Source organism: Hoplias malabaricus, chromosome 14 (genome assembly GCF_029633855.1).
Source record: "Hoplias malabaricus isolate fHopMal1 chromosome 14, fHopMal1.hap1, whole genome shotgun sequence".
Taxonomy (NCBI): Eukaryota; Metazoa; Chordata; class Actinopteri; order Characiformes; family Erythrinidae; genus Hoplias; species Hoplias malabaricus.
The window spans coordinates 12,217,034-12,238,722 of NC_089813.1; the positions used below are offsets into that span (position 1 = coordinate 12,217,034).

The 21,689-nt window shown below is 48.3% G+C and overlaps 1 protein-coding gene and 54 non-coding genes across 55 annotated transcripts in view; 1 reads left to right on the plus strand and 54 right to left on the minus strand.

The window, feature by feature from the left end:
- The window catches only part of LOC136666265 (ninjurin-1-like), a 226,383-nt gene that overhangs the window by 23,350 nt on the left and 181,344 nt on the right, over positions 1-21,689 (plus strand). The gene's annotated exons all lie outside the window — the stretch shown is intronic.
- trnaa-ugc (transfer RNA alanine (anticodon UGC)) lies at positions 271-342 on the minus strand. Its single transcript has one exon. It is a non-coding gene; the product is annotated as a tRNA-Ala (tRNA).
- trnaa-cgc (transfer RNA alanine (anticodon CGC)) lies at positions 801-872 on the minus strand. The gene has a single exon. It is a non-coding gene; the product is annotated as a tRNA-Ala (tRNA).
- On the minus strand, positions 1,141-1,212 carry trnat-ugu (transfer RNA threonine (anticodon UGU)). The gene has a single exon. It is a non-coding gene; the product is annotated as a tRNA-Thr (tRNA).
- trnat-cgu (transfer RNA threonine (anticodon CGU)) lies at positions 1,418-1,489 on the minus strand. Its single transcript has one exon. It is a non-coding gene; the product is annotated as a tRNA-Thr (tRNA).
- Positions 1,830-1,901, minus strand: trnaa-ugc (transfer RNA alanine (anticodon UGC)). The gene has a single exon. It is a non-coding gene; the product is annotated as a tRNA-Ala (tRNA).
- Positions 2,356-2,427, minus strand: trnaa-cgc (transfer RNA alanine (anticodon CGC)). The gene has a single exon. It is a non-coding gene; the product is annotated as a tRNA-Ala (tRNA).
- Positions 2,696-2,767, minus strand: trnat-ugu (transfer RNA threonine (anticodon UGU)). Its single transcript has one exon. It is a non-coding gene; the product is annotated as a tRNA-Thr (tRNA).
- Positions 2,973-3,044, minus strand: trnat-cgu (transfer RNA threonine (anticodon CGU)). The gene has a single exon. It is a non-coding gene; the product is annotated as a tRNA-Thr (tRNA).
- Positions 3,385-3,456, minus strand: trnaa-ugc (transfer RNA alanine (anticodon UGC)). Its single transcript has one exon. It is a non-coding gene; the product is annotated as a tRNA-Ala (tRNA).
- Positions 3,913-3,984, minus strand: trnaa-cgc (transfer RNA alanine (anticodon CGC)). The gene has a single exon. It is a non-coding gene; the product is annotated as a tRNA-Ala (tRNA).
- On the minus strand, positions 4,253-4,324 carry trnat-ugu (transfer RNA threonine (anticodon UGU)). Its single transcript has one exon. It is a non-coding gene; the product is annotated as a tRNA-Thr (tRNA).
- trnat-cgu (transfer RNA threonine (anticodon CGU)) lies at positions 4,530-4,601 on the minus strand. Its single transcript has one exon. It is a non-coding gene; the product is annotated as a tRNA-Thr (tRNA).
- Positions 4,942-5,013, minus strand: trnaa-ugc (transfer RNA alanine (anticodon UGC)). Its single transcript has one exon. It is a non-coding gene; the product is annotated as a tRNA-Ala (tRNA).
- trnaa-cgc (transfer RNA alanine (anticodon CGC)) lies at positions 5,471-5,542 on the minus strand. Its single transcript has one exon. It is a non-coding gene; the product is annotated as a tRNA-Ala (tRNA).
- trnat-ugu (transfer RNA threonine (anticodon UGU)) lies at positions 5,811-5,882 on the minus strand. The gene has a single exon. It is a non-coding gene; the product is annotated as a tRNA-Thr (tRNA).
- Positions 6,088-6,159, minus strand: trnat-cgu (transfer RNA threonine (anticodon CGU)). The gene has a single exon. It is a non-coding gene; the product is annotated as a tRNA-Thr (tRNA).
- On the minus strand, positions 6,500-6,571 carry trnaa-ugc (transfer RNA alanine (anticodon UGC)). The gene has a single exon. It is a non-coding gene; the product is annotated as a tRNA-Ala (tRNA).
- trnaa-cgc (transfer RNA alanine (anticodon CGC)) lies at positions 7,029-7,100 on the minus strand. Its single transcript has one exon. It is a non-coding gene; the product is annotated as a tRNA-Ala (tRNA).
- trnat-ugu (transfer RNA threonine (anticodon UGU)) lies at positions 7,369-7,440 on the minus strand. Its single transcript has one exon. It is a non-coding gene; the product is annotated as a tRNA-Thr (tRNA).
- Positions 7,645-7,716, minus strand: trnat-cgu (transfer RNA threonine (anticodon CGU)). Its single transcript has one exon. It is a non-coding gene; the product is annotated as a tRNA-Thr (tRNA).
- Positions 8,057-8,128, minus strand: trnaa-ugc (transfer RNA alanine (anticodon UGC)). The gene has a single exon. It is a non-coding gene; the product is annotated as a tRNA-Ala (tRNA).
- trnaa-cgc (transfer RNA alanine (anticodon CGC)) lies at positions 8,586-8,657 on the minus strand. The gene has a single exon. It is a non-coding gene; the product is annotated as a tRNA-Ala (tRNA).
- On the minus strand, positions 8,926-8,997 carry trnat-ugu (transfer RNA threonine (anticodon UGU)). Its single transcript has one exon. It is a non-coding gene; the product is annotated as a tRNA-Thr (tRNA).
- trnaa-ugc (transfer RNA alanine (anticodon UGC)) lies at positions 9,535-9,606 on the minus strand. Its single transcript has one exon. It is a non-coding gene; the product is annotated as a tRNA-Ala (tRNA).
- On the minus strand, positions 10,064-10,135 carry trnaa-cgc (transfer RNA alanine (anticodon CGC)). The gene has a single exon. It is a non-coding gene; the product is annotated as a tRNA-Ala (tRNA).
- Positions 10,396-10,467, minus strand: trnat-ugu (transfer RNA threonine (anticodon UGU)). Its single transcript has one exon. It is a non-coding gene; the product is annotated as a tRNA-Thr (tRNA).
- Positions 10,672-10,743, minus strand: trnat-cgu (transfer RNA threonine (anticodon CGU)). Its single transcript has one exon. It is a non-coding gene; the product is annotated as a tRNA-Thr (tRNA).
- Positions 11,084-11,155, minus strand: trnaa-ugc (transfer RNA alanine (anticodon UGC)). Its single transcript has one exon. It is a non-coding gene; the product is annotated as a tRNA-Ala (tRNA).
- Positions 11,613-11,684, minus strand: trnaa-cgc (transfer RNA alanine (anticodon CGC)). The gene has a single exon. It is a non-coding gene; the product is annotated as a tRNA-Ala (tRNA).
- Positions 11,953-12,024, minus strand: trnat-ugu (transfer RNA threonine (anticodon UGU)). Its single transcript has one exon. It is a non-coding gene; the product is annotated as a tRNA-Thr (tRNA).
- trnaa-ugc (transfer RNA alanine (anticodon UGC)) lies at positions 12,562-12,633 on the minus strand. Its single transcript has one exon. It is a non-coding gene; the product is annotated as a tRNA-Ala (tRNA).
- Positions 13,091-13,162, minus strand: trnaa-cgc (transfer RNA alanine (anticodon CGC)). The gene has a single exon. It is a non-coding gene; the product is annotated as a tRNA-Ala (tRNA).
- Positions 13,423-13,494, minus strand: trnat-ugu (transfer RNA threonine (anticodon UGU)). Its single transcript has one exon. It is a non-coding gene; the product is annotated as a tRNA-Thr (tRNA).
- On the minus strand, positions 13,699-13,770 carry trnat-cgu (transfer RNA threonine (anticodon CGU)). Its single transcript has one exon. It is a non-coding gene; the product is annotated as a tRNA-Thr (tRNA).
- On the minus strand, positions 14,111-14,182 carry trnaa-ugc (transfer RNA alanine (anticodon UGC)). The gene has a single exon. It is a non-coding gene; the product is annotated as a tRNA-Ala (tRNA).
- On the minus strand, positions 14,640-14,711 carry trnaa-cgc (transfer RNA alanine (anticodon CGC)). Its single transcript has one exon. It is a non-coding gene; the product is annotated as a tRNA-Ala (tRNA).
- Positions 14,980-15,051, minus strand: trnat-ugu (transfer RNA threonine (anticodon UGU)). Its single transcript has one exon. It is a non-coding gene; the product is annotated as a tRNA-Thr (tRNA).
- On the minus strand, positions 15,256-15,327 carry trnat-cgu (transfer RNA threonine (anticodon CGU)). Its single transcript has one exon. It is a non-coding gene; the product is annotated as a tRNA-Thr (tRNA).
- On the minus strand, positions 15,668-15,739 carry trnaa-ugc (transfer RNA alanine (anticodon UGC)). The gene has a single exon. It is a non-coding gene; the product is annotated as a tRNA-Ala (tRNA).
- On the minus strand, positions 16,197-16,268 carry trnaa-cgc (transfer RNA alanine (anticodon CGC)). The gene has a single exon. It is a non-coding gene; the product is annotated as a tRNA-Ala (tRNA).
- On the minus strand, positions 16,537-16,608 carry trnat-ugu (transfer RNA threonine (anticodon UGU)). The gene has a single exon. It is a non-coding gene; the product is annotated as a tRNA-Thr (tRNA).
- trnat-cgu (transfer RNA threonine (anticodon CGU)) lies at positions 16,813-16,884 on the minus strand. The gene has a single exon. It is a non-coding gene; the product is annotated as a tRNA-Thr (tRNA).
- On the minus strand, positions 17,225-17,296 carry trnaa-ugc (transfer RNA alanine (anticodon UGC)). Its single transcript has one exon. It is a non-coding gene; the product is annotated as a tRNA-Ala (tRNA).
- On the minus strand, positions 17,754-17,825 carry trnaa-cgc (transfer RNA alanine (anticodon CGC)). The gene has a single exon. It is a non-coding gene; the product is annotated as a tRNA-Ala (tRNA).
- trnat-ugu (transfer RNA threonine (anticodon UGU)) lies at positions 18,086-18,157 on the minus strand. The gene has a single exon. It is a non-coding gene; the product is annotated as a tRNA-Thr (tRNA).
- Positions 18,362-18,433, minus strand: trnat-cgu (transfer RNA threonine (anticodon CGU)). The gene has a single exon. It is a non-coding gene; the product is annotated as a tRNA-Thr (tRNA).
- Positions 18,774-18,845, minus strand: trnaa-ugc (transfer RNA alanine (anticodon UGC)). The gene has a single exon. It is a non-coding gene; the product is annotated as a tRNA-Ala (tRNA).
- On the minus strand, positions 19,303-19,374 carry trnaa-cgc (transfer RNA alanine (anticodon CGC)). Its single transcript has one exon. It is a non-coding gene; the product is annotated as a tRNA-Ala (tRNA).
- Positions 19,643-19,714, minus strand: trnat-ugu (transfer RNA threonine (anticodon UGU)). The gene has a single exon. It is a non-coding gene; the product is annotated as a tRNA-Thr (tRNA).
- trnat-cgu (transfer RNA threonine (anticodon CGU)) lies at positions 19,919-19,990 on the minus strand. Its single transcript has one exon. It is a non-coding gene; the product is annotated as a tRNA-Thr (tRNA).
- Positions 20,331-20,402, minus strand: trnaa-ugc (transfer RNA alanine (anticodon UGC)). The gene has a single exon. It is a non-coding gene; the product is annotated as a tRNA-Ala (tRNA).
- trnaa-cgc (transfer RNA alanine (anticodon CGC)) lies at positions 20,860-20,931 on the minus strand. The gene has a single exon. It is a non-coding gene; the product is annotated as a tRNA-Ala (tRNA).
- On the minus strand, positions 21,192-21,263 carry trnat-ugu (transfer RNA threonine (anticodon UGU)). The gene has a single exon. It is a non-coding gene; the product is annotated as a tRNA-Thr (tRNA).
- trnat-cgu (transfer RNA threonine (anticodon CGU)) lies at positions 21,468-21,539 on the minus strand. The gene has a single exon. It is a non-coding gene; the product is annotated as a tRNA-Thr (tRNA).

Consider the following 21,689-nt stretch of genomic DNA (forward strand, 5'->3'; position numbering starts at 1 on the left):
TTCTTTTTACGCTGGACACTGAACCCAAGACCTCACACATGCAGTGAATGTGCTGTATCGCGGAGCTACATCTCCAGTGCTTGCCACGATGATGAATAGGAGAAAGGACTATGCTAAGGAGGTGCCCTGTAAACAAGCACATGCTAGGTTGGACTTGTTAACAGGAAGCAGCACATGTATGCTTCAGAACGTTGAGGGATACGAGCGGACGATGTCTGCGTTGCGCGTTACAATTAACCGTAAAGCAGATGCACGGCTGACCAAACAGCATGTAGATGCAGGGGATCGAACCCTGGACCTCATACATGCAAAGCATGCACTCTACCACTGAGCTACATCCCCAACTGGCAAAAGGTTGGGCTGCATGAACTGTGAGCTAATGTCGGAGCTCAAGTAATTCTTAATTCTCCTAAGAAATCTGACAAGTACGCTAGAGGCATTTTAGGTGTGTTTTATTTTTCTTTCTCTTTCCGTCACCTTAAAAAATTCATGGGCAGGGATCAAAGTCAGGATCTTAGCTTGACAAGTAAGACGTCTTATGACTTGGCCATCGTGCGTCCGGTTGTAACATCTAACTAGGCAGGACCCTTAGGGCAAATCTGTCTCTAAGAAGCTGAAGGAAAAAAAAAAAACACCACAAAATTCTTACACAGGTAAATGATGAAGCATGCTAAGAGGAATGAGAGTTCTGGCGCTCTAAGAAAATAATGCTGTAGGGGCAGAGAACGCTTTGTTCGAGGTTGCCATAACAGCGGGCAACCTTTGCACTGCCGGGTTCTCCATACATAAAGCTGCCTGCTTGGAGATGCTGGGGATTGAACCCAGGACCTCATACATGCGAAGCATGCGCTCTACCACTGAGCTACATCCCCTGTACGGGGCGTGAGAGAGGATAAAACCAGGGAAAGTACGCCGAGACGCAGGGGAGTGAAGGTTGCACGGCATGCGTGCAAAGCACTCCGTCTAGAGCTGAGGGGTTTGGTTTTATTTCTATCTTTTTTTTAATTTTTTACACCTCAAGAGACATGTGCGTGAACTGCACTGGCTGGAGTTACGGCTGAGGCAAAGTCTTCTTCTTACAACAACTGTTATTGCTACGTAGGCTTTTGTTTCCGTTTCTCGGCATGCGTTCTTTAAAAAAGGCACGAATGGGAATTGAACCCGTGATCTTCGGTTTACAAGACCGACGCCTTGCCACTTGGCCACCGCGCCCTGGCCTGTGCTCAAATCTTTGTGCGGAAAATTTGGGACAACCAAACGGCACCTTCCTGCCTAGCAGACGGAAGAGCGAAGCTGCAAAACGCAGCAAAGGTCACGGAGATTTCACTCGCGCTTTTACCAAAGTGCTACGTCTGTATCGGAACGCAGAGTTTTTCAGAACAGCGTTGGTTTATGGTCCCCATCCATGTCAAAGGAAAGGCACGGACGGGGGTTGAACCCATGATCTTCGGTTTACGAGACCGACGCCTTGCCACTTGGCCACCATGCCTAGCGTAAACGGTGATGAGCCGGCTCGAAGCTGCATATTTCAAATAGCTTTTTAAAACACGAAACTGACATTCTTTTTACGCTGGACACTGAACCCAAGACCTCACACATGCAGTGAATGTGCTGTATCGCGGAGCTACATCTCCAGTGCTTGCCACGATGATGAATAGGAGAAAGGACTATGCTAAGGAGGTGCCCTGTAAACAAGCACATGCTAGGTTGGACTTGTTAACAGGAAGCAGCACATGTATGCTTCAGAACGTTGAGGGATACGAGCGGACGATGTCTGCGTTGCGCGTTACAATTAACCGTAAAGCAGATGCACGGCTGACCAAACAGCATGGAGATGCAGGGGATCGAACCCTGGACCTCATACATGCAAAGCATGCGCTCTACCACTGAGCTACATCCCCAACTGGCAAACAGTTGGGCTGCATGAACTGTGAGCTAATGTCGGAGCTCAAGTAATTCTTAATTCTCCTAAGAAATCTGACAAGTAGGCTAGAGGCATTTTAGGTGTGTTTTATTTTTCTTTCTCTTTCCGCCACCTTAAAAAATTCATGGGCAGGGATCAAAGTCAGGATCTTAGCTTGACAAGTAAGACGTCTTATGACTTGGCCATCGTGCGTCCGGTTGTAACATCTAACTAGGCAGGACCCTTAGGGCAAATCTGTCTCTAAGAAGCTGAAGGAAAAAAAAAAACACCACAAAATTCTTACACAGGTAAATGATGAAGCCTGCTAAGAGGAATGAGAGTTCTGGCGCTCTAAGAAAATAATGCTGTAGGGGCAGAGAACGCTTTGTTCGAGGTTGCCATAGCAGGCAACCTTTGCACTGCCGGGTTCTCCATACATAAAGCTGCCTGCTTGGAGATGCTGGGGATTGAACCCAGGACCTCATACATGCGAAGCATGCGCTCTACCACTGAGCTACATCCCCTGTACCGTGCATGAGAGAGGATAAAACCAGGGAAAGTACGCCGAGACGCAGGGGAGTGAAGGTTGCACGGCATGCGTGCAAAGCACTCCGTCTAGAGCTGAGGGGTTTGGTTTTATTTCTATCTTTTTTTTAATTTTTTACACCTCAAGAGACATGTGCGTGAACTGCACTGGCTGGAGTTACGGCTGAGGCAAAGTCTTCTTCTTACAACAACTGTTATTGCTACGTAGGCTTTTGTTTCCGTTTCTCGGCATGCGTTCTTTAAAAAAGGCACGAACGGGAATTGAACCCGTGATCTTCGGTTTACAAGACCGACGCCTTGCCACTTGGCCACCGCGCCCTGGCCTGTGCTCAAATCTTTGTGCGGAAAATTTGGGACAACCAAACGGCACCTTCCTGCCTAGCAGACGGAAGAGCGAAGCTGCAAAACGCAGCAAAGGTCACGGAGATTTCACTCGCGCTTTTGCCAAAGTGCTACGTCTGTATCGGAACGCAGAGTTTTTCAGAACAGCGTTGGTTTATTGTCCCCATCCATGTCAAAGGAAAGGCACGGACGGGGGTTGAACCCATGATCTTCGGTTTACGAGACCGACGCCTTGCCACTTGGCCACCATGCCTAGCGTAAACGGTGATGAGCCGGCTCGAAGCTGCATATTTCAAATAGCTTTTTAAAACACGAAACTGACATTCTTTTTACGCTGGACACTGAACCCAAGACCTCACACATGCAGTGAATGTGCTGTATCGCGGAGCTACATCTCCAGTGCTTGCCACGATGATGAATAGGAGAAAGGACTATGCTAAGGAGGTGCCCTGTAAACAAGCACATGCTAGGTTGGACTTGTTAACAGGAAGCAGCACATGTATGCTTCAGAACGTTGAGGGATACGAGCGGACGATGTCTGCGTTGCGCGTTACAATTAACCGTAAAGCAGATGCACGGCTGACCAAACAGCATGGAGATGCAGGGGATCGAACCCTGGACCTCATACATGCAAAGCATGCGCTCTACCACTGAGCTACATCCTCAACTGGCAAAAGGTTGGGCTGCATGAACTGTGAGCTAATGTCGGAGCTCAAGTAATTCTTAATTCTCCTAAGAAATCTGACAAGTACGCTAGAGGCATTTTAGGTGTGTTTTATTTTTCTTTCTCTTTCCGCCACCTTAAAAAATTCATGGGCAGGGATCAAAGTCAGGATCTTAGCTTGACAAGTAAGACGTCTTATGACTTGGCCATCGTGCGTCCGGTTGTAACATCTAACTAGGCAGGACCCTTAGGGCAAATCTGTCTCTAAGAAGCTGAAGGAAAAAAAAAACACCACAAAATTCTTACACAGGTAAATGATGAAGCATGCTAAGAGGAATGAGAGTTCTGGCGCTCTAAGAAAATAATGCTGTAGGGGCAGAGAACGCTTTGTTCGAGGTTGCCATAACAGCGGGCAACCTTTGCACTGCCGGGTTCTCCATACATAAAGCTGCCTGCTTGGAGATGCTGGGGATTGAACCCAGGACCTCATACATGCGAAGCATGCGCTCTACCACTGAGCTACATCCCCTGTACGGGGCGTGAGAGAGGATAAAACCAGGGAAAGTATGCCGAGACGCAGGGGAGTGAAGGTTGCACGGCATGCGTGCAAAGCACTCCGTCTAGAGCTGAGGGGTTTGGTTTTATTTCTATCTTTTTTTTAATTTTTTACACCTCAAGAGACATGTGCGTGAACTGCACTGGCTGGAGTTACGGCTGAGGCAAAGTCTTCTTCTTACAACAACTGTTATTGCTACGTAGGCTTTTGTTTCCGTTTCTCGGCATGCGTTCTTTAAAAAAGGCACGAACGGGAATTGAACCCGTGATCTTCGGTTTACAAGATCGACGCCTTGCCACTTGGCCACCGCGCCCTGGCCTGTGCTCAAATCTTTGTGCGGAAAGTTTGGGACAACCAAACGGCACCTTCCTGCCTAGCAGACGGAAGAGCGAAGCTGCAAAACGCAGCAAAGGTCACGGAGATTTCACTCGCGCTTTTGCCAAACTGCTACGTCTGTATCGGAACGCAGAGTTTTTCAGAACAGCGTTGGTTTATGGTCCCCATCCATGTCAAAGGAAAGGCACGGACGGGGGTTGAACCCATGATCTTCGGTTTACGAGACCGACGCCTTGCCACTTGGCCACCATGCCTAGCGTAAACGGTGCTGAGCCGGCTCGAAGCTGCATATTTCAAATAGCTTTTTAAAACACGAAACTGACATTCTTTTTACGCTGGACACTGAACCCAAGACCTCACACATGCAGTGAATGTGCTGTATCGCGGAGCTACATCTCCAGTGCTTGCCACGATGATGAATAGGAGAAAGGACTATGCTAAGGAGGTGCCCTGTAAACAAGCACATGCTAGGTTGGACTTGTTAACAGGAAGCAGCACATGTATGCTTCAGAACGTTGAGGGATACGAGCGGACGATGTCTGCGTTGCGCGTTACAATTAACCATAAAGCAGATGCACGGCTGACCAAACAGCATGGAGATGCAGGGGATCGAACCCTGGACCTCATACATGCAAAGCATGCGCTCTACCACTGAGCTACATCCCCAACTGGCAAACAGTTGGGCTGCATGAACTGTGAGCTAATGTCGGAGCTCAAGTAATTCTTAATTCTCCTAAGAAATCTGACAAGTAGGCTAGAGGCATTTTAGGTGTGTTTTATTTTTCTTTCTCTTTCCGCCACCTTAAAAAATTCATGGGCAGGGATCAAAGTCAGGATCTTAGCTTGACAAGTAAGACGTCTTATGACTTGGCCATCGTGCGTCCGGTTGTAACATCTAACTAGGCAGGACCCTTAGGGCAAATCTGTCTCTAAGAAGCTGAAGGAAAAAAAAAAACACCACAAAATTCTTACACAGGTAAATGATGAAGCCTGCTAAGAGGAATGAGAGTTCTGGCGCTCTAAGAAAATAATGCTGTAGGGGCAGAGAACGCTTTGTTCGAGGTTGCCATAACAGCGGGCAACCTTTGCACTGCCGGGTTCTCCATACATAAAGCTGCCTGCTTGGAGATGCTGGGGATTGAACCCAGGACCTCATACATGCGAAGCATGTGCTCTACCACTGAGCTACATCCCCTGTACCGTGCATGAGAGAGGATAAAACCAGGGAAAGTACGCCGAGACGCAGGGGAGTGAAGGTTGCACGGCATGCGTGCAAAGCACTCCGTCTAGAGCTGAGGGGTTTGGTTTTATTTCTATCTTTTTTTTAATTTTTTACACCTCAAGAGACATGTGCGTGAACTGCACTGGCTGGAGTTACGGCTGAGGCAAAGTCTTCTTCTTACAACAACTGTTATTGCTACGTAGGCTTTTGTTTCCGTTTCTCGGCATGCGTTCTTTAAAAAAGGCACGAACGGGAATTGAACCCGTGATCTTCGGTTTACAAGACCGACGCCTTGCCACTTGGCCACCGCGCCCTGGCCTGTGCTCAAATCTTTGTGCGGAAAATTTGGGACAACCAAACGGCACCTTCCTGCCTAGCAGACGGAAGAGCGAAGCTGCAAAACGCAGCAAAGGTCACGGAGATTTCACTCGCGCTTTTGCCAAAGTGCTACGTCTGTATCGGAACGCAGAGTTTTTCAGAACAGCGTTGGTTTATTGTCCCCATCCATGTCAAAGGAAAGGCACGGACGGGGGTTGAACCCATGATCTTCGGTTTACGAGACCGACGCCTTGCCACTTGGCCACCATGCCTAGCGTAAACGGTGATGAGCCGGCTCGAAGCTGCATATTTCAAATAGCTTTTTAAAACACGAAACTGACATTCTTTTTACGCTGGACACTGAACCCAAGACCTCACACATGCAGTGAATGTGCTGTATCGCGGAGCTACATCTCCAGTGCTTGCCACGATGATGAATAGGAGAAAGGACTATGCTAAGGAGGTGCCCTGTAAACAAGCACATGCTAGGTTGGACTTGTTAACAGGAAGCAGCACATGTATGCTTCAGAACGTTGAGGGATACGAGCGGACGATGTCTGCGTTGCGCGTTACAATTAACCATAAAGCAGATGCACGGCTGACCAAACAGCATGGAGATGCAGGGGATCGAACCCTGGACCTCATACATGCAAAGCATGCGCTCTACCACTGAGCTACATCCCCAACTGGCAAACGGTTGGGCTGCATGAACTGTGAGCTAATGTCGGAGCTCAAGTAATTCTTAATTCTCCTAAGAAATCTGACAAGTACGCTAGAGGCATTTTAGGTGTGTTTTATTTTTCTTTCTCTTTCCGCCACCTTAAAAAATTCATGGGCAGGGATCAAAGTCAGGATCTTAGCTTGACAAGTAAGACGTCTTATGACTTGGCCATCGTGCGTCCGGTTGTAACATCTAACTAGGCAGGACCCTTAGGGCAAATCTGTCTCTAAGAAGCTGAAGGAAAAAAAAAAACACCACAAAATTCTTACACAGGTAAATGATGAAGCCTGCTAAGAGGAATGAGAGTTCTGGCGCTCTAAGAAAATAATGCTGTAGGGGCAGAGAACGCTTTGTTCGAGGTTGCCATAACAGCGGGCAACCTTTGCACTGCCGGGTTCTCCATACATAAAGCTGCCTGCTTGGAGATGCTGGGGATTGAACCCAGGACCTCATACATGCGAAGCATGCGCTCTACCACTGAGCTACATCCCCTGTACGGGGCGGGAGAGAGGATAAAACCAGGGAAAGTACGCCGAGACGCAGGGGAGTGAAGGTTGCACGGCATGCGTGCAGAGCACTCCGTCTAGAGCTGAGGGGTTTGGTTTTATTTCTATCTTTTTTTTTATTTTTTACACCTCAAGAGACATGTGCGTGAACTGCACTGGCTGGAGTTACGGCTGAGGCAAAGTCTTCTTCTTACAACAACTGTTATTGCTACGTAGGCTTTTGTTTCCGTTTCTCGGCATGCGTTCTTTAAAAAAGGCACGAACGGGAATTGAACCCGTGATCTTCGGTTTACAAGACCGACGCCTTGCCACTTGGCCACCGCGCCCTGGCCTGTGCTCATTCTTTGTGCGGAAAATTTGGGACAACCAAACGGCACCTTCCTGCCTAGCAGACGGAAGAACGAAGCTGCAAAACGCAGCAAAGGTCACGGAGATTTCACTCGCGCTTTTGCCAAACTGCTACGTCTGTATCGGAACGCAGAGTTTTTCAGAACAGCGTTGGCTTATGGTCCCCATCCATGTCAAAGGAAAGGCACGGACGGGGGTTGAACCCATGATCTTCGGTTTACGAGACCGACGCCTTGCCACTTGGCCACCATGCCTAGCGTAAACGGTGATGAGCCGGCTCGAAGCTGCATATTTCAAATAGCTTTTTAAAACACGAAACTGACATTCTTTTTACGCTGGACACTGAACCCAAGACCTCAAACATGCAGTGAATGTGCTGTATCGCGGAGCTACATCTCCAGTGCTTGCCACGATGATGAATAGGAGAAAGGACTATGCTAAGGAGGTGCCCTGTAAACAAGCACATGCTAGGTTGGACTTGTTAACAGGAAGCAGCACATGTATGCTTCAGAACGTTGAGGGATACGAGCGGACGATGTCTGCGTTGCGCGTTACAATTAACCATAAAGCAGATGCACGGCTGACCAAACAGCATGGAGATGCAGGTGATCGAACCCTGGACCTCATACATGCAAAGCATGCGCTCTACCACTGAGCTACATCCCCAACTGGCAAATGGTTGGGCTGCATGAACTGTGAGCTAATGTCGGAGCTCAAGTAATTCTTAATTCTCCTAAGAAATCTGACAAGTACGCTAGAGGCATTTTAGGTGTGTTTTATTTTTCTTTCTCTTTCCGCCACCTTAAAAAATTCATGGGCAGGGATCAAAGTCAGGATCTTAGCTTGACAAGTAAGACGTCTTATGACTTGGCCATCGTGCGTCCGGTTGTAACATCTAACTAGGCAGGACCCTTAGGGCAAATCTGTCTCTAAGAAGCTGAAGGAAAAAAAAAAACACCACAAAATTCTTACACAGGTAAATGATGAAGCCTGCTAAGAGGAATGAGAGTTCTGGCGCTCTAAGAAAATAATGCTGTAGGGGCAGAGAACGCTTTGTTCGAGGTTGCCATAACAGCGGGCAACCTTTGCACTGCCGGGTTCTCCATACATAAAGCTGCCTGCTTGGAGATGCTGGGGATTGAACCCAGGACCTCATACATGCGAAGCATGCGCTCTACCACTGAGCTACATCCCCTGTACGGGGCGTGAGAGAGGATAAAACCAGGGAAAGTACGCCGAGACGCAGGGGAGTGAAGGTTGCACGGCATGCGTGCAGAGCACTCCGTCTAGAGCTGAGGGGTTTGGTTTTATTTCTATCTTTTTTTTTATTTTTTACACCTCAAGAGACATGTGCGTGAACTGCACTGGCTGGAGTTACGGCTGAGGCAAAGTCTTCTTCTTACAACAACTGTTATTGCTACGTAGGCTTTTGTTTCCGTTTCTCGGCATGCGTTCTTTAAAAAAGGCACGAACGGGAATTGAACCCGTGATCTTCGGTTTACAAGACCGACGCCTTGCCACTTGGCCACCGCGCCCTGGCCTGTGCTCATTCTTTGTGCGGAAAATTTGGGACAACCAAACGGCACCTTCCTGCCTAGCAGACGGAAGAACGAAGCTGCAAAACGCAGCAAAGGTCACGGAGATTTCACTCGCGCTTTTGCCAAACTGCTACGTCTGTATCGGAACGCAGAGTTTTTCAGAGACCGACGCCTTGCCACTTGGCCACCATGCCTAGCGTAAACGGTGATGAGCCGGCTCGAAGCTGCATATTTCAAATAGCTTTTTAAAACACGAAACTGACATTCTTTTTACGCTGGACACTGAACCCAAGACCTCAAACATGCAGTGAATGTGCTGTATCGCGGAGCTACATCTCCAGTGCTTGCCACGATGATGAATAGGAGAAAGGACTATGCTAAGGAGGTGCCCTGTAAACAAGCACATGCTAGGTTGGACTTGTTAACAGGAAGCAGCACATGTATGCTTCAGAACGTTGAGGGATACGAGCGGACGATGTCTGCGTTGCGCGTTACAATTAACCATAAAGCAGATGCACGGCTGACCAAACAGCATGGAGATGCAGGGGATTGAACCCTGGACCTCATACATGCAAAGCATGCGCTCTACCACTGAGCTACATCCCCAACTGGCAAACGGTTGGGCTGCATGAACTGTGAGCTAATGTCGGAGCTCAAGTAATTCTTAATTCTCCTAAGAAATCTGACAAGTACGCTAGAGGCATTTTAGGTGTGTTTTATTTTTCTTTCTCTTTCCGCCACCTTAAAAAATTCATGGGCAGGGATCAAAGTCAGGATCTTAGCTTGACAAGTAAGACGTCTTATGACTTGGCCATCGTGCGTCCGGTTGTAACATCTAACTAGGCAGGACCCTTAGGGCAAATCTGTCTCTAAGAAGCTGAAGGAAAAAAAAAAACACCACAAAATTCTTACACAGGTAAATGATGAAGCCTGCTAAGAGGAATGAGAGTTCTGGCGCTCTAAGAAAATAATGCTGTAGGGGCAGAGAACGCTTTGTTCGAGGTTGCCATAACAGCGGGCAACCTTTGCACTGCCGGGTTCTCCATACATAAAGCTGCCTGCTTGGAGATGCTGGGGATTGAACCCAGGACCTCATACATGCGAAGCATGCGCTCTACCACTGAGCTACATCCCCTGTACGGGGCGTGAGAGAGGATAAAACCAGGGAAAGTACGCCGAGACGTGAAGGTTGCACGGCATGCGTGCAAAGCACTCCGTCTAGAGCTGAGGGGTTTGGTTTTATTTCTATCTTTTTTTTTATTTTTTACACCTCAAGAGACATGTGCGTGAACTGCACTGGCTGGAGTTACGGCTGAGGCAAAGTCTTCTTCTTACAACAACTGTTATTGCTACGTAGGCTTTTGTTTCCGTTTCTCGGCATGCGTTCTTTAAAAAAGGCACGAACGGGAATTGAACCCGTGATCTTCGGTTTACAAGACCGACGCCTTGCCACTTGGCCACCGCGCCCTGGCCTGTGCTCATTCTTTGTGCGGAAAATTTGGGACAACCAAACGGCACCTTCCTGCCTAGCAGACGGAAGAACGAAGCTGCAAAACGCAGCAAAGGTCACGGAGATTTCACTCGCGCTTTTGCCAAACTGCTACGTCTGTATCGGAACGCAGAGTTTTTCAGAACAGCGTTGGCTTATGGTCCCCATCCATGTCAAAGGAAAGGCACGGACGGGGGTTGAACCCATGATCTTCGGTTTACGAGACCGACGCCTTGCCACTTGGCCACCATGCCTAGCGTAAACGGTGATGAGCCGGCTCGAAGCTGCATATTTCAAATAGCTTTTTAAAACACGAAACTGACATTCTTTTTACGCTGGACACTGAACCCAAGACCTCAAACATGCAGTGAATGTGCTGTATCGCGGAGCTACATCTCCAGTGCTTGCCACGATGATGAATAGGAGAAAGGACTATGCTAAGGAGGTGCCCTGTAAACAAGCACATGCTAGGTTGGACTTGTTAACAGGAAGCAGCACATGTATGCTTCAGAACGTTGAGGGATACGAGCGGACGATGTCTGCGTTGCGCGTTACAATTAACCATAAAGCAGATGCACGGCTGACCAAACAGCATGGAGATGCAGGTGATCGAACCCTGGACCTCATACATGCAAAGCATGCGCTCTACCACTGAGCTACATCCCCAACTGGCAAATGGTTGGGCTGCATGAACTGTGAGCTAATGTCGGAGCTCAAGTAATTCTTAATTCTCCTAAGAAATCTGACAAGTACGCTAGAGGCATTTTAGGTGTGTTTTATTTTTCTTTCTCTTTCCGCCACCTTAAAAAATTCATGGGCAGGGATCAAAGTCAGGATCTTAGCTTGACAAGTAAGACGTCTTATGACTTGGCCATCGTGCGTCCGGTTGTAACATCTAACTAGGCAGGACCCTTAGGGCAAATCTGTCTCTAAGAAGCTGAAGGAAAAAAAAAAACACCACAAAATTCTTACACAGGTAAATGATGAAGCCTGCTAAGAGGAATGAGAGTTCTGGCGCTCTAAGAAAATAATGCTGTAGGGGCAGAGAACGCTTTGTTCGAGGTTGCCATAACAGCGGGCAACCTTTGCACTGCCGGGTTCTCCATACATAAAGCTGCCTGCTTGGAGATGCTGGGGATTGAACCCAGGACCTCATACATGCGAAGCATGCGCTCTACCACTGAGCTACATCCCCTGTACGGGGCGTGAGAGAGGATAAAACCAGGGAAAGTACGCCGAGACGCAGGGGAGTGAAGGTTGCACGGCATGCGTGCAGAGCACTCCGTCTAGAGCTGAGGGGTTTGGTTTTATTTCTATCTTTTTTTTTATTTTTTACACCTCAAGAGACATGTGCGTGAACTGCACTGGCTGGAGTTACGGCTGAGGCAAAGTCTTCTTCTTACAACAACTGTTATTGCTACGTAGGCTTTTGTTTCCGTTTCTCGGCATGCGTTCTTTAAAAAAGGCACGAACGGGAATTGAACCCGTGATCTTCGGTTTACAAGACCGACGCCTTGCCACTTGGCCACCGCGCCCTGGCCTGTGCTCATTCTTTGTGCGGAAAATTTGGGACAACCAAACGGCACCTTCCTGCCTAGCAGACGGAAGAACGAAGCTGCAAAACGCAGCAAAGGTCACGGAGATTTCACTCGCGCTTTTGCCAAACTGCTACGTCTGTATCGGAACGCAGAGTTTTTCAGAGACCGACGCCTTGCCACTTGGCCACCATGCCTAGCGTAAACGGTGATGAGCCGGCTCGAAGCTGCATATTTCAAATAGCTTTTTAAAACACGAAACTGACATTCTTTTTACGCTGGACACTGAACCCAAGACCTCAAACATGCAGTGAATGTGCTGTATCGCGGAGCTACATCTCCAGTGCTTGCCACGATGATGAATAGGAGAAAGGACTATGCTAAGGAGGTGCCCTGTAAACAAGCACATGCTAGGTTGGACTTGTTAACAGGAAGCAGCACATGTATGCTTCAGAACGTTGAGGGATACGAGCGGACGATGTCTGCGTTGCGCGTTACAATTAACCATAAAGCAGATGCACGGCTGACCAAACAGCATGGAGATGCAGGGGATTGAACCCTGGACCTCATACATGCAAAGCATGCGCTCTACCACTGAGCTACATCCCCAACTGGCAAACGGTTGGGCTGCATGAACTGTGAGCTAATGTCGGAGCTCAAGTAATTCTTAATTCTCCTAAGAAATCTGACAAGTACGCTAGAGGCATTTTAGGTGTGTTTTATTTTTCTTTCTCTTTCCGCCACCTTAAAAAATTCATGGGCAGGGATCAAAGTCAGGATCTTAGCTTGACAAGTAAGACGTCTTATGACTTGGCCATCGTGCGTCCGGTTGTAACATCTAACTAGGCAGGACCCTTAGGGCAAATCTGTCTCTAAGAAGCTGAAGGAAAAAAAAAAACACCACAAAATTCTTACACAGGTAAATGATGAAGCCTGCTAAGAGGAATGAGAGTTCTGGCGCTCTAAGAAAATAATGCTGTAGGGGCAGAGAACGCTTTGTTCGAGGTTGCCATAACAGCGGGCAACCTTTGCACTGCCGGGTTCTCCATACATAAAGCTGCCTGCTTGGAGATGCTGGGGATTGAACCCAGGACCTCATACATGCGAAGCATGCGCTCTACCACTGAGCTACATCCCCTGTACGGGGCGTGAGAGAGGATAAAACCAGGGAAAGTACGCCGAGACGTGAAGGTTGCACGGCATGCGTGCAAAGCACTCCGTCTAGAGCTGAGGGGTTTGGTTTTATTTCTATCTTTTTTTTTATTTTTTACACCTCAAGAGACATGTGCGTGAACTGCACTGGCTGGAGTTACGGCTGAGGCAAAGTCTTCTTCTTACAACAACTGTTATTGCTACGTAGGCTTTTGTTTCCGTTTCTCGGCATGCGTTCTTTAAAAAAGGCACGAACGGGAATTGAACCCGTGATCTTCGGTTTACAAGACCGACGCCTTGCCACTTGGCCACCGCGCCCTGGCCTGTGCTCATTCTTTGTGCGGAAAATTTGGGACAACCAAACGGCACCTTCCTGCCTAGCAGACGGAAGAACGAAGCTGCAAAACGCAGCAAAGGTCACGGAGATTTCACTCGCGCTTTTGCCAAACTGCTACGTCTGTATCGGAACGCAGAGTTTTTCAGAACAGCGTTGGCTTATGGTCCCCATCCATGTCAAAGGAAAGGCACGGACGGGGGTTGAACCCATGATCTTCGGTTTACGAGACCGACGCCTTGCCACTTGGCCACCATGCCTAGCGTAAACGGTGATGAGCCGGCTCGAAGCTGCATATTTCAAATAGCTTTTTAAAACACGAAACTGACATTCTTTTTACGCTGGACACTGAACCCAAGACCTCAAACATGCAGTGAATGTGCTGTATCGCGGAGCTACATCTCCAGTGCTTGCCACGATGATGAATAGGAGAAAGGACTATGCTAAGGAGGTGCCCTGTAAACAAGCACATGCTAGGTTGGACTTGTTAACAGGAAGCAGCACATGTATGCTTCAGAACGTTGAGGGATACGAGCGGACGATGTCTGCGTTGCGCGTTACAATTAACCATAAAGCAGATGCACGGCTGACCAAACAGCATGGAGATGCAGGGGATCGAACCCTGGACCTCATACATGCAAAGCATGCGCTCTACCACTGAGCTACATCCCCAACTGGCAAACGGTTGGGCTGCATGAACTGTGAGCTAATGTCGGAGCTCAAGTAATTCTTAATTCTCCTAAGAAATCTGACAAGTACGCTAGAGGCATTTTAGGTGTGTTTTATTTTTCTTTCTCTTTCCGCCACCTTAAAAAATTCATGGGCAGGGATCAAAGTCAGGATCTTAGCTTGACAAGTAAGACGTCTTATGACTTGGCCATCGTGCGTCCGGTTGTAACATCTAACTAGGCAGGACCCTTAGGGCAAATCTGTCTCTAAGAAGCTGAAGGAAAAAAAAAAACACCACAAAATTCTTACACAGGTAAATGATGAAGCCTGCTAAGAGGAATGAGAGTTCTGGCGCTCTAAGAAAATAATGCTGTAGGGGCAGAGAACGCTTTGTTCGAGGTTGCCATAACAGCGGGCAACCTTTGCACTGCCGGGTTCTCCATACATAAAGCTGCCTGCTTGGAGATGCTGGGGATTGAACCCAGGACCTCATACATGCGAAGCATGCGCTCTACCACTGAGCTACATCCCCTGTACGGGGCGGGAGAGAGGATAAAACCAGGGAAAGTACGCCGAGACGCAGGGGAGTGAAGGTTGCACGGCATGCGTGCAGAGCACTCCGTCTAGAGCTGAGGGGTTTGGTTTTATTTCTATCTTTTTTTTTATTTTTTACACCTCAAGAGACATGTGCGTGAACTGCACTGGCTGGAGTTACGGCTGAGGCAAAGTCTTCTTCTTACAACAACTGTTATTGCTACGTAGGCTTTTGTTTCCGTTTCTCGGCATGCGTTCTTTAAAAAAGGCACGAACGGGAATTGAACCCGTGATCTTCGGTTTACAAGACCGACGCCTTGCCACTTGGCCACCGCGCCCTGGCCTGTGCTCATTCTTTGTGCGGAAAATTTGGGACAACCAAACGGCACCTTCCTGCCTAGCAGACGGAAGAACGAAGCTGCAAAACGCAGCAAAGGTCACGGAGATTTCACTCGCGCTTTTGCCAAACTGCTACGTCTGTATCGGAACGCAGAGTTTTTCAGAACAGCGTTGGCTTATGGTCCCCATCCATGTCAAAGGAAAGGCACGGACGGGGGTTGAACCCATGATCTTCGGTTTACGAGACCGACGCCTTGCCACTTGGCCACCATGCCTAGCGTAAACGGTGATGAGCCGGCTCGAAGCTGCATATTTCAAATAGCTTTTTAAAACACGAAACTGACATTCTTTTTACGCTGGACACTGAACCCAAGACCTCAAACATGCAGTGAATGTGCTGTATCGCGGAGCTACATCTCCAGTGCTTGCCACGATGATGAATAGGAGAAAGGACTATGCTAAGGAGGTGCCCTGTAAACAAGCACATGCTAGGTTGGACTTGTTAACAGGAAGCAGCACATGTATGCTTCAGAACGTTGAGGGATACGAGCGGACGATGTCTGCGTTGCGCGTTACAATTAACCATAAAGCAGATGCACGGCTGACCAAACAGCATGGAGATGCAGGTGATCGAACCCTGGACCTCATACATGCAAAGCATGCGCTCTACCACTGAGCTACATCCCCAACTGGCAAATGGTTGGGCTGCATGAACTGTGAGCTAATGTCGGAGCTCAAGTAATTCTTAATTCTCCTAAGAAATCTGACAAGTACGCTAGAGGCATTTTAGGTGTGTTTTATTTTTCTTTCTCTTTCCGCCACCTTAAAAAATTCATGGGCAGGGATCAAAGTCAGGATCTTAGCTTGACAAGTAAGACGTCTTATGACTTGGCCATCGTGCGTCCGGTTGTAACATCTAACTAGGCAGGACCCTTAGGGCAAATCTGTCTCTAAGAAGCTGAAGGAAAAAAAAAAACACCACAAAATTCTTACACAGGTAAATGATGAAGCCTGCTAAGAGGAATGAGAGTTCTGGCGCTCTAAGAAAATAATGCTGTAGGGGCAGAGAACGCTTTGTTCGAGGTTGCCATAACAGCGGGCAACCTTTGCACTGCCGGGTTCTCCATACATAAAGCTGCCTGCTTGGAGATGCTGGGGATTGAACCCAGGACCTCATACATGCGAAGCATGCGCTCTACCACTGAGCTACATCCCCTGTACGGGGCGTGAGAGAGGATAAAACCAGGGAAAGTACGCCGAGACGCAGGGGAGTGAAGGTTGCACGGCATGCGTGCAGAGCACTCCGTCTAGAGCTGAGGGGTTTGGTTTTATTTCTATCTTTTTTTTTATTTTTTACACCTCAAGAGACATGTGCGTGAACTGCACTGGCTGGAGTTACGGCTGAGGCAAAGTCTTCTTCTTACAACAACTGTTATTGCTACGTAGGCTTTTGTTTCCGTTTCTCGGCATGCGTTCTTTAAAAAAGGCACGTACGGGAATTGAACCCGTGATCTTCGGTTTACAAGACCGACGCCTTGCCACTTGGCCACCGCGCCCTGGCCTGTGCTCATTCTTTGTGCGGAAAATTTGGGACAACCAAACGGCACCTTCCTGCCTAGCAGACGGAAGAACGAAGCTGCAAAACGCAGCAAAGGTCACGGAGATTTCACTCGCGCTTTTGCCAAACTGCTACGTCTGTATCGGAACGCAGAGTTTTTCAGAACAGCGTTGGCTTATGGTCCCCATCCATGTCAAAGGAAAGGCACGGACGGGGGTTGAACCCATGATCTTCGGTTTACGAGACCGACGCCTTGCCACTTGGCCACCATGCCTAGCGTAAACGGTGATGAGCCGGCTCGAAGCTGCATATTTCAAATAGCTTTTTAAAACACGAAACTGACATTCTTTTTACGCTGGACACTGAACCCAAGACCTCAAACATGCAGTGAATGTGCTGTATCGCGGAGCTACATCTCCAGTGCTTGCCACGATGATGAATAGGAGAAAGGACTATGCTAAGGAGGTGCCCTGTAAACAAGCACATGCTAGGTTGGACTTGTTAACAGGAAGCAGCACATGTATGCTTCAGAACGTTGAGGGATACGAGCGGACGATGTCTGCGTTGCGCGTTACAATTAACCATAAAGCAGATGCACGGCTGACCAAACAGCATAGAGATGCAGGGGATCGAACCCTGGACCTCATACATGCAAAGCATGCGCTCTACCACTGAGCTACATCCCCAACTGGCAAACGGTTGGGCTGCATGAACTGTGAGCTAATGTCGGAGCTCAAGTAATTCTTAATTCTCCTAAGAAATCTGACAAGTACGCTAGAGGCATTTTAGGTGTGTTTTATTTTTCTTTCTCTTTCCGCCACCTTAAAAAATTCATGGGCAGGGATCAAAGTCAGGATCTTAGCTTGACAAGTAAGACGTCTTATGACTTGGCCATCGTGCGTCCGGTTGTAACATCTAACTAGGCAGGACCCTTAGGGCAAATCTGTCTCTAAGAAGCTGAAGGAAAAAAAAAAACACCACAAAATTCTTACACAGGTAAATGATGAAGCCTGCTAAGAGGAATGAGAGTTCTGGCGCTCTAAGAAAATAATGCTGTAGGGGCAGAGAACGCTTTGTTCGAGGTTGCCATAACAGCGGGCAACCTTTGCACTGCCGGGTTCTCCATACATAAAGCTGCCTGCTTGGAGATGCTGGGGATTGAACCCAGGACCTCATACATGCGAAGCATGCGCTCTACCACTGAGCTACATCCCCTGTACGGGGCGTGAGAGAGGATAAAACCAGGGAAAGTACGCCGAGACGTGAAGGTTGCACGGCATGCGTGCAAAGCACTCCGTCTAGAGCTGAGGGGTTTGGTTTTATTTCTATCTTTTTTTTTATTTTTTACACCTCAAGAGACATGTGCGTGAACTGCACTGGCTGGAGTTACGGCTGAGGCAAAGTCTTCTTCTTACAACAACTGTTATTGCTACGTAGGCTTTTGTTTCCGTTTCTCGGCATGCGTTCTTTAAAAAAGGCACGAACGGGAATTGAACCCGTGATCTTCGGTTTACAAGACCGACGCCTTGCCACTTGGCCACCGCGCCCTGGCCTGTGCTCATTCTTTGTGCGGAAAATTTGGGACAACCAAACGGCACCTTCCTGCCTAGCAGACGGAAGAACGAAGCTGCAAAACGCAGCAAAGGTCACGGAGATTTCACTCGCGCTTTTGCCAAACTGCTACGTCTGTATCGGAACGCAGAGTTTTTCAGAACAGCGTTGGCTTATGGTCCCCATCCATGTCAAAGGAAAGGCACGGACGGGGGTTGAACCCATGATCTTCGGTTTACGAGACCGACGCCTTGCCACTTGGCCACCATGCCTAGCGTAAACGGTGATGAGCCGGCTCGAAGCTGCATATTTCAAATAGCTTTTTAAAACACGAAACTGACATTCTTTTTACGCTGGACACTGAACCCAAGACCTCAAACATGCAGTGAATGTGCTGTATCGCGGAGCTACATCTCCAGTGCTTGCCACGATGATGAATAGGAGAAAGGACTATGCTAAGGAGGTGCCCTGTAAACAAGCACATGCTAGGTTGGACTTGTTAACAGGAAGCAGCACATGTATGCTTCAGAACGTTGAGGGATACGAGCGGACGATGTCTGCGTTGCGCGTTACAATTAACCATAAAGCAGATGCACGGCTGACCAAACAGCATGGAGATGCAGGGGATCGAACCCTGGACCTCATACATGCAAAGCATGCGCTCTACCACTGAGCTACATCCCCAACTGGCAAACGGTTGGGCTGCATGAACTGTGAGCTAATGTCGGAGCTCAAGTAATTCTTAATTCTCCTAAGAAATCTGACAAGTACGCTAGAGGCATTTTAGGTGTGTTTTATTTTTCTTTCTCTTTCCGCCACCTTAAAAAATTCATGGGCAGGGATCAAAGTCAGGATCTTAGCTTGACAAGTAAGACGTCTTATGACTTGGCCATCGTGCGTCCGGTTGTAACATCTAACTAGGCAGGACCCTTAGGGCAAATCTGTCTCTAAGAAGCTGAAGGAAAAAAAAAAACACCACAAAATTCTTACACAGGTAAATGATGAAGCCTGCTAAGAGGAATGAGAGTTCTGGCGCTCTAAGAAAATAATGCTGTAGGGGCAGAGAACGCTTTGTTCGAGGTTGCCATAACAGCGGGCAACCTTTGCACTGCCGGGTTCTCCATACATAAAGCTGCCTGCTTGGAGATGCTGGGGATTGAACCCAGGACCTCATACATGCGAAGCATGCGCTCTACCACTGAGCTACATCCCCTGTACGGGGCGTGAGAGAGGATAAAACCAGGGAAAGTACGCCGAGACGCAGGGGAGTGAAGGTTGCACGGCATGCGTGCAGAGCACTCCGTCTAGAGCTGAGGGGTTTGGTTTTATTTCTATCTTTTTTTTTATTTTTTACACCTCAAGAGACATGTGCGTGAACTGCACTGGCTGGAGTTACGGCTGAGGCAAAGTCTTCTTCTTACAACAACTGTTATTGCTACGTAGGCTTTTGTTTCCGTTTCTCGGCATGCGTTCTTTAAAAAAGGCACGTACGGGAATTGAACCCGTGATCTTCGGTTTACAAGACCGACGCCTTGCCACTTGGCCACCGCGCCCTGGCCTGTGCTCATTCTTTGTGCGGAAAATTTGGGACAACCAAACGGCACCTTCCTGCCTAGCAGACGGAAGAACGAAGCTGCAAAACGCAGCAAAGGTCACGGAGATTTCACTCGCGCTTTTGCCAAACTGCTACGTCTGTATCGGAACGCAGAGTTTTTCAGAACAGCGTTGGCTTATGGTCCCCATCCATGTCAAAGGAAAGGCACGGACGGGGGTTGAACCCATGATCTTCGGTTTACGAGACCGACGCCTTGCCACTTGGCCACCATGCCTAGCGTAAACGGTGATGAGCCGGCTCGAAGCTGCATATTTCAAATAGCTTTTTAAAACACGAAACTGACATTCTTTTTACGCTGGACACTGAACCCAAGACCTCAAACATGCAGTGAATGTGCTGTATCGCGGAGCTACATCTCCAGTGCTTGCCACGATGATGAATAGGAGAAAGGACTATGCTAAGGAGGTGCCCTGTAAACAAGCACATGCTAGGTTGGACTTGTTAACAGGAAGCAGCACATGTATGCTTCAGAACGTTGAGGGATACGAGCGGACGATGTCTGCGTTGCGCGTTACAATTAACCATAAAGCAGATGCACGGCTGACCAAACAGCATAGAGATGCAGGGGATCGAACCCTGGACCTCATACATGCAAAGCATGCGCTCTACCACTGAGCTACATCCCCAACTGGCAAACGGTTGGGCTGCATGAACTGTGAGCTAATGTCGGAGCTCAAGTAATTCTTAATTCTCCTAAGAAATCTGACAAGTACGCTAGAGGCATTTTAGGTGTGTTTTATTTTTCTTTCTCTTTCCGCCACCTTAAAAAATTCATGGGCAGGGATCAAAGTCAGGATCTTAGCTTGACAAGTAAGACGTCTTATGACTTGGCCATCGTGCGTCCGGTTGTAACATCTAACTAGGCAGGACCCTTAGGGCAAATCTGTCTCTAAGAAGCTGAAGGAAAAAAAAAAACACCACAAAATTCTTACACAGGTAAATGATGAAGCCTGCTAAGAGGAATGAGAGTTCTGGCGCTCTAAGAAAATAATGCTGTAGGGGCAGAGAACGCTTTGTTCGAGGTTGCCATAACAGCGGGCAACCTTTGCACTGCCGGGTTCTCCATACATAAAGCTGCCTGCTTGGAGATGCTGGGGATTGAACCCAGGACCTCATACATGCGAAGCATGCGCTCTACCACTGAGCTACATCCCCTGTACGGGGCGTGAGAGAGGATAAAACCAGGGAAAGTACGCCGAGACGTGAAGGTTGCACGGCATGCGTGCAAAGCACTCCGTCTAGAGCTGAGGGGTTTGGTTTTATTTCTATCTTTTTTTTTATTTTTTACACCTCAAGAGACATGTGCGTGAACTGCACTGGCTGGAGTTACGGCTGAGGCAAAGTCTTCTTCTTACAACAACTGTTATTGCTACGTAGGCTTTTGTTTCCGTTTCTCGGCATGCGTTCTTTAAAAAAGGCACGAACGGGAATTGAACCCGTGATCTTCGGTTTACAAGACCGACGCCTTGCCACTTGGCCACCGCGCCCTGGCCTGTGCTCATTCTTTGTGCGGAAAATTTGGGACAACCAAACGGCATCTTCCTGCCTAGCAGACGGAAGAACGAAGCTGCAAAACGCAGCAAAGGTCACGGAGATTTCACTCGCGCTTTTGCCAAACTGCTACGTCTGTATCGGAACGCAGAGTTTTTCAGAACAGCGTTGGCTTATGGTCCCCATCCATGTCAAAGGAAAGGCACGGACGGGGGTTGAACCCATGATCTTCGGTTTACGAGACCGACGCCTTGCCACTTGGCCACCATGCCTAGCGTAAACGGTGATGAGCCGGCTCGAAGCTGCATATTTCAAATAGCTTTTTAAAACACGAAACTGACATTCTTTTTACGCTGGACACTGAACCCAAGACCTCAAACATGCAGTGAATGTGCTGTATCGCGGAGCTACATCTCCAGTGC